This window comes from Cetorhinus maximus, chromosome 11 (genome assembly GCF_964194155.1).
Source record: "Cetorhinus maximus chromosome 11, sCetMax3.hap1.1, whole genome shotgun sequence".
NCBI lineage: Eukaryota > Metazoa > Chordata > Chondrichthyes > Lamniformes > Cetorhinidae > Cetorhinus > Cetorhinus maximus.
Genome location: NC_135889.1, coordinates 71,349,723 through 71,358,454, shown reverse-complemented (window position 1 = coordinate 71,358,454; position 8,732 = coordinate 71,349,723).

The following is an 8,732-nucleotide window of genomic DNA, read 5'->3' as shown; positions in this document are numbered from 1 at the left end:
GTTATTCAATTTGTAGGAGGAAAAGAGATCAGAATACTTGTTAAACAGGGAGAGATTGGGAAGTGTTGATGTCCAAAGGACCTGGTTGTCCTCGTTCATAAGTCACTGAAAGCTAACATGCAGGTGCAGCAAGCAATTAAGAAAGCAAATGGTATGTTGGCATTTATTAAAAGAGGATTTGAGTACAGGAGTAAAGATGTCTTGCTTCAATTATCTAGAACCTTGGTGAGACTGCACCTAGAGTATTGTGTACAGTTTTGGTCCCATTATCTAAGGAAGGATATACTTGCTATCGAGTGAATGCAGCGGAGGTTCACCAGATTAATTCCTGGGATGGCAGGACTGTCATATGAGGAGAGATTGAGGAGACTGGGTCTATATTCTCAGGAGTTTAGAAGGATGTGACCTCATTGAAACTTACAAAATTCTTAAAGGGCTAGATAGGGTGTATGCAGAAAGGATGCTTCCCCTGGCTGGGGGCTCTAGAACCAGGCAACACAGTCTTAGAATAAGGCCAAGGCACTTAGGACTGAGAGAAGGAGGAATTTCTTCACTTAGAGGGTGGCAAATCTTTGGAATTTTCTACCCCATAAGGCGGTGGATGCTCAGATATTTAGTGTGTTCAAGACAGAGATTGATAGATTTCTACATACTGATGACATAAGGGATATGGGGATAGCGCTGGGATGTGGCATTGAGGTAGATGATCAGCATGATCTGGTTCAATGGAGGAGCAGACTTGAGGGGCTGAATGGACTACTCCTGCTCCTATATTCCTATGTTCTTAACCTGAGGTGGCATTCAGCTCTATTCCAGATGTTGCCTTGACTGATGAAGCTCTTCAAATGCTAGTACCTAGTGAACAGCAAGGTCACGCTGATGTGAAAGCAGAGTGTGCACATGCTGAACAACCACAAACAGAAAGACAAAACCCCACAGGATTAACCAAAGTACCATCAACTCTACTTGAGAACAATCTTCATTTTTCAGTTTGTCCACTGGATTCATTTTTGAGTGAAGCACTTAAGCAACATATACTTTTGCCAGGCAACAAAATTGCTGGATCAGAAGATTGCAGACCCACTACAGCTATACAAAACTTAACAGAAGCTGATCAAGTCTCATTCCTTTAAGAAGGAGCTGCCAGCAGCACAACAGATAAAGGAGGTGCAAAAAGGAAGAAGAGAAAGAGAACATCTGTACTACAATGAAATGCCTGATGTGTGCATCTTTATGCTGTACACCAGAAACAAGACTCTCAGTCTACTGATTTAAGCATGTCACAGGAAAAATATGGAGAACATATGTCCTACACTTTCTCTAAGAGAGCCCAGAACATAGTTGGAGATTGGCGTGTTCGGCACAAGTGATTGTGTGGGGTAGGCAGTTGAGGGAGAGGGGATGACGTAGGAAATAGGATACGCAAATATTTAATGAGTAGAATGAAAGGCTTGAAGGGAGATGTAGTATAAAGGGTTAATAGCGATATACATCATCAGTGATGTCAGATCACATGTCACTAGGACTTAGAGAGAGAGAGATTCTTCTGTAAGAAGCCTCATGCTTGTCTATCTGTAAATAGTTGTAGATAGTTAATGAATGTTTGACAGTTCCCGAAGGTCTTGTTTCGAATGGTCTCCGTTAAACACTTGGGACCATTTCTAAGGACACTTCACCAACAGTTTGGACTGGCTGGCTGACAAGTAACAGCAAGGGCACTGAGGGAGTGGTAGAGATGGGAGGATGAAAGTTGTCATCCTGAGAGTGGACAACAAGGTTTGTGGGCCTCTGGCAGCGATTCAGCAATCCCAGTACCTGCTGAGAGCAGCTTGTTGGACAGTTGTGGTCTGCATGTCCTTCTGAACAATGAGATCCACAGTCATAATGGCAGCAGCCTGACCCTATATGGCAGCAAACAAGAAAATCATAATCTCAGTGTGAGTTTCCGTTGCAGCATTGAGACTTTGGGTGGCCACCGCCTGTGCTGCAATAGAAGCTGAGACCTCAGCCACCAGATGCTGCATCATGGTTGGATCTGCAAGTACTGTCATGGGCCAGAATTTTCCATGCCAGCTGGCGTCGGGTGTCATGGCAGGTGTGAGTGGACAACATGGCAGGAAGGCCAAACATCAGTTTCACGATATTGTGAAACCAGTTTTCAATTGCCTGCTCCGCCAGTCAATAGTGGGCTGTGTTTCCCACTGCCACACATCAGGAACTTCATTGTAGTACATCTGTATATAATTTATAAACCCAGCTCTCCGGAAACATCCTCCCATGCTGGATCATCCGAGCAGCGTGACTGCACACCGACGTGTTTCACAACTGCATTTATAAGGTGTGGACCTGGTGAGCTGCACTTTGAGGGGAACTTGGAGGTGAGTGCACAGTAACATTGCGGAGTGCTCGCGAAGGTCACCTGTTGGACCTCAAGGTTGAGGTGCTGCACATTCAGGCGAGGGCACAGGCCAGATGAATATTTCCGGCTGGCTGACAGTGTGGTGCCAGGGCAAGGGCTGCACTGTGGTTGATGGTAGTGCACAAGCACGTGCGAGGGAGGTGGGTGCAGGGAAGTGACCACGCATTAGGGAAGACTTGTATAAAGTGACCATTCCCTCGCAGCTAAGACAGTTCAGGCACAGCCACATCGACATGCTTAGAGTCAGGCCTGTGGCTTATGTGCCCATCAAGCAATGCCAAATGCTCCAGAGATTTTCACCCTTCAGGCACAGACTGCAAACCAAAGAGCATTTCACTGGACTGCAGAACAATTGGACGATTACACATGTTGTACAATCTCCTTGTAAAAGCTCACCATGGAGCAGTCACTGGTGGAGGTGCTCACAGCCCCTTGCAATGTCATCTCTCAGGTTTGGACCAGTCTCCCCCATGGATCAAGCTAACAGTGCAGCTGCGCAGTGCAGGTTAGGCGAATGTCTGTGCCTGAGCTGAGAGCACAACATGCAGTCCAAAGCTAAAGCTGCAGCCAATCGGTCAGGTGGAGTGGCGAGGAGGTGGGTAGGGTTTCGGGCAACCATGCAGCGCACTAAATTCTGGCCACCCTGGTGGATGCCAGCACTCTCTGGGATGTGTTAAGCGGCTTTCAGACTTAACCAAGAGAGGTTCTTAGTACACCCATGCTAACCCACGCTTCTCTCTCATCCATGCTGCAGGCAGAGTACATTAGGAGCATGGAGTCTGGTGACCTAGCTGGATGCCTCATGGTTTACAGAAAGCAAAGATGAGGGTGAAGATAGCGACTGGCTGAGCAGAGGGAGGAGCAGCACCCTCAGGTAGAAGGGGCAGCTGGGGCTCCCACGCATGCCTCTGAAGAGCCACAGCGAGTCATTGATGGTCGGCACTTAGCTAGACCAGACCCAGGGTCTATAGATAGTGCTTGTCATTTCTGCAGGTGACAGAACCACTGTCACTGAAGCTCGCGCATGTCCAGGGAACTGGTCAGTCACATCTGCCACCTGCTGCAGGATTTGGCGCCTCGGGGACATGGAGGGCATCCACTGCCAATGACTGTGAAAGTGACCATGGTGCTCAATTCATATGCCAGGGTCTCCTTCCAGGGCTCCACAGGTGACTTCTGTGGGATATCGCAAGCCTCCATGCACAAGTACATCCATGAGGTCACAGACACCATCTTTGCAAAGGAACACAATTTTGTGCATTTCACCCAGGATCAGGAAAGCCAAGATGCAAGAGCACTGGGATATGCCCAGATCTCAGGTTTTCCACAGGTGCAGGGTGCCATTAATTGCACTCACATGGTGCTTAGATCTCCGTGGTAACAAGTGGTCACCACAAGGGCTTCCACTCGCTGAATGTGCAGCTGGTGTGCGACCACCGCAAATGCATCCTGCAGGTCTGCGTACGATTCCCAGGGAATGGCCACAACTCCTACATTCTCAGTAGATCTCAGATCCCTGACATCTTCCTGGGTCCACAGAGACTGCAGGTTTGGCTGCTTGGGGACAAGGGCTATGGCTGATGACACCCGTGTAGCGGCCTCAGAGTACAGCAGACAGAAGGTACAACAAGGCTCATGCTGCAACTTGCACATTGGTGGAGCAAAGCATCGGGATGCTGAAAATGAGGTTCTGGTGCCTGGACCTGTCTGGTGGAGCCCTGAAATATAGTCCAACAGAGGGTGTCACGCATTGTCATCACCTGCTGTGCCCTTCACAACCTGGCATTGCAACAGGGAGAGGCACTGGCTGAGGGGGAGATGGAGAAGCTGGAGGTCTCCTCCAATAAGAAGGACATTGATGGGGAGAGGATGAGGAGGTCCTCGAAGACGAAGATGATGCCAATGAGGCAATTGCACTGACCAGACGAGGTAGTTGCACTCGGCAGACCCTCATAGCTGCTAGATTTGTGGAGGATGATGTTGACATGCAGTGAGGAGACAGCGTCGATCCTCATGTTGCATCTGTGAATGTTTGACTCCTGTCTGGTTGATGGCAGTGCACATGCCCTCTGTGATAAGACTCCTGTCATGGAGATGCAGCAGATGCCCATAGTCTCTCTATTCCAGGAGGAGGATGACGACATGCAGTGAGGACACTTCATAGATTCTCACATAGCTTATGTGAATTCTGACTCCTGTCTGGCTGATGTCACCTCCCTTGTGCTCTGTGAACAGGGTCATATCATGGAGATGCAACGGGGAAACTTTCAATTCTCCTGATCCTATGGCATCCTTCATGAGCTGAATCCTTCAAGACCACCCTGTCACCAGACAGTGAAGCTATTGAATATGGGGCCAGCCGCACCACAAAGGTGCTGGGAGCATACAGAGAGAATGACCGAACTCTATGCCGCCGGCCCAGGACATTCTGGCAGCGATGACGAGCCCCATCGAGGTGCAGGCATAACTGATGTGTCCAGTGACTATGAAGGCACACCATCAGTGTGCTGGGAAGGTTGCACAAAGCACAGGAAGAGGCCTTGGACCGAGACACCTGCCTTTATCTTGTGCAGGGACCAAGGTTTCACATCTGAGTGACACGAACACTGCTCATCAGAACAAGGAGCCACAGGCAGGGAGACATTCTTGGGAGGTTATTAACAAAGTGAACATTATGTACACGTGATTAACACCTGTGCCAAGACTGTGCAACTACATCTTCTTAATCTTCCTAACCCTACCACCATGTCTTGGTGCTCCCCTGAGATCCAAAGCGCAGTTGGAGGCAGCCTGCTAACTGCTACACCCTGTTTGTGATGACCTTGACAGGCGTCCTCTGGAGGGCCAAGACCTCAAGGGGAAGCTGGAGTGAGATTGAGCTGCCCCACACTCCTCTTGTGTTAACACTGTTGGAGGCCAACTATGGCGTTAGTAATGGAGTTCAGCCCACACAGCAGTGCAGGACCAATGTCCTGGACCAAGGTCTCCATGGCAGCTGCCATCCTACCAGTGTTGACCTCAGTGCTTTGGCATGCCGGCGCTATCACCTCAGACTGAAGGTGGACAGATTCCTCCATCGTGCCTTGCAATCTGTGGAATGCAGCGGACATCCCTTCCTCATGTTCCCGAGCTTGCCTTTGCAGCTCCAGCAACTGAGGTACGACCAAGTCCAGAGACTCCTCATCTAACTCTGACTCAGCAGATTTCTGGTCTCCGAGTGCTGGAATCCTGGGAAGTCCCTGCCTCCCCCTACTGTGGATCAGTGATATGTGCTCACCAGGTTGTGACCCCGAGGCTACTTTACAGCTTGGTCCCACTGAAGTGTGTGTCTCGGTGCCAGTGGGGGGTGTGGGTGAGCGCTGAGATGGGTCTCCAATGAGGGTTTCAGCAGATTCCTCTTCTGAGGTGTCTTGAGGCTTGAGTGGAGGACCTGGCTCATAGACCCCTTTGGCACTTCCCAGATGTGCCTGCGAAAGCAAGAAGAGATAATTAGTGCATGGCAGTGTCCTGTGAAACAGGCCACATCCCTCACAGCGTGGTTGTCTCTGATGGATGTTGCACTGCTGGATCCTCACTTGGTTGAGCACCGCCGACCTCATCGTCAGCACAGGAATGGTCCAGATCTTCACCGGCCAGCTGGAATGCCTTATTTTCAAAGACCCTGACTTCAGCCATCCACCAGTCAGCGACTTTTCCCTTTTGTTGTGTGCCAACTTGTCCTGCATGAGGTGACAGTGCACTTTTTGTAGTAATACTAATTTCCTTCAATTCCTCCTTCTCACTAGACCCTTGGTTTTCCCTAGCATTTCTGGGAAGTTAATTGTGTCTTTCTCCGTGAAGACAGAGCTAAAGTAATTGTTTAATTGTTCTGCCATTTCCTTGTTCTCTATTACAAATTCTCCCGTTTCAGACTCTAAGGGACCTATATTTGCCTTCACTAATCTTTTTATTTTTATATATTTATAGAAGCTTTTCCAGTCTGCTTTTATGTTCTTTGCAATTTACTTTGATACTCTATTTTTCCCTTCTTAATCAATCTCTTGGTCTTCCTTTGCTGAATTCTAAACTGCTCCCAATCCTCAGGCTTGCTAATTTTTCTAGTAACTTTACATGACTCCTCTTTAGATCTAATACTGTCCTTAATTTATTTTGTTAGCCATGGTTGTGCTGCTTTTCTTGTGTTTTTGTGCCAGAAAGGAATGTATAACCGTTGCAATGTATACATTCATTCCTTAAATATTAGTCATTGCCTATCCACCATCATGCCTTTTAATGAAGTTCCCCAATCTATCTTAGCCAACTCACACCTCATACCTTCATAGTTTCCTTTGTTTAGATTTAGAATCCTAGTTTCGGATCAGACTACTTCACTTTCCATCCTAATGAAGAATTCTATCATGTTATGGTCACTGTTCCTGGAAGGATGCCACACAAGAAGATTATTAATTAATCCCTTCTCTTTGCACAATACCACATCTAGGATAACTTGTTCCCTAGTCAGCTCCTCAACATATTGGTCTAAAAACTCATCTTGTGCACACTGCAGGAATTCATTCCCCACAATATCATTGCTAATTTGGTTTGCCTAGTCAATATGTAGATTAAAGTCACCCATGAATCCTGTAGTACCCTTGTTACATACATCTTTAATTTCCTGTTTAATGCCATGCCCTACATTACCACTACTTTTTGGAGACCTATAGACAACCCCCATTAATGTTTTCTGCCCCTTTTTGCTTCTTAGCTCCACCCAGATTGATTCTACATCTAGATTTTCTGAGTCTATATCCTCTCACTATTGCACTGATTTTATTCTTAACTAACAACGCCACCTCATCTCCTTTTCCTTTTTGCCTGTCCTTCCTAAATATTGAGTACCCTTGGATATTCAGTTCCCAGCCTTGGTCACCCTGCAGCCATGTCTCTGTAATCGCAATCATATTGTACCCATTTACATCTATTTGCACTGTTAATTCATCTACTATACTGGGGATGCTCCATGCATTCAGATGCAGTGCCTTTAGACTTGTCTTTTTAACATTTTACACATTTTTTTTGTACTATGGCCCAATTTGCTGGTAGCCCTTGTTTCCTCTGCCTCCCACTTTTGCTTTCTACTTTTCTGCCTTTCATTCCTATCTTTGTTTTGTTCTCTTGTGACTCCCCACTCAGGTTCCCATCCTCCTGCCACTCTAGTTTAAACCCTCCCCCATAGTATAGCAAATACCCCTGTGAGAATATTGGCCCTGGTCCTGCTGGGGTGCAACCCGTCCAGCTTGTACAGGTACCATCTTCCCTAGAATCAGTCCCAATGCCTCAAGAATCGAATTTCCTCCCTCCCACACTATCTCTCCAGCTGCACATTCATCTCGTCTATTCTCCTAATCCTGATCTTGCTAGCACATGGCACTGGGAGTAATCCTGAGATACTAACTTTGAGGTCCTGCTTTTTAATTTATCTCCTAGCTCCCTATATTCTGCTTCCAAGACCTTATCCCTCTTCTTACCTATATCTTGGTACCAATATGGACCACAACCTCTGACTGTTCACTCTCCCACTTCATAATGTCCTGCAGCTGCTCAGTGGCATCCTTCACCCTGGCACCAGGAAGGCAACATGCCATCCTGGTGTCATGCCTGCGGCCGCAGAAACATTTATCTGTTTCCCCTTACAATAGAATCCGCTATCACTATTGCTCTCCAACTCTTTTTTCTAACCCCCCCCAACCCCATGCGGCTGAGCCACCTGTGGTGCCATGGATTTGGCTCTTGCTGCATTTCCCTGAGAAACCATCTCCCTCAGCAGTATCCAAAATAGAAAATCTGTTAGAGAGGGAGATGGACCCAGGGGACTCCTGCACTACCTGCTTAGTGCTTTTACTCTGTCCGGTGGTCACTGATTCCCTTTCTGCCCGTGCACTCTTTACTTGCGTTGTGACTACCTCACTGTACGTGCTATTCACGAAGATCTCATCCTTGCGGATATTCCACAGTGACTCCAGCCGCAGCTCCAGCTCCGAAACATGGATTTTACGTAGCTGCAGCTGAAGATACTTCCTGTACACATGATCACTCTAAACACTGGAAGTGTTCCTGACTTCCCACATCACACAGGAGGAGCATTCCACTTGACCAATCTGCCCTGCCATGACTTACCCATAAATTATTCCCTTTTCTTTTACTTCCTATAGTTTAGAGAATATTAAGGACAGACAAAATACTTACCAGGTTCTACTTATCAAGGCTGCCACTCTTCTTTCTCAAGAAAGGTAGAAAATTAAAGGATTCCTCCTTCCCTCTTCACCAAACTCCA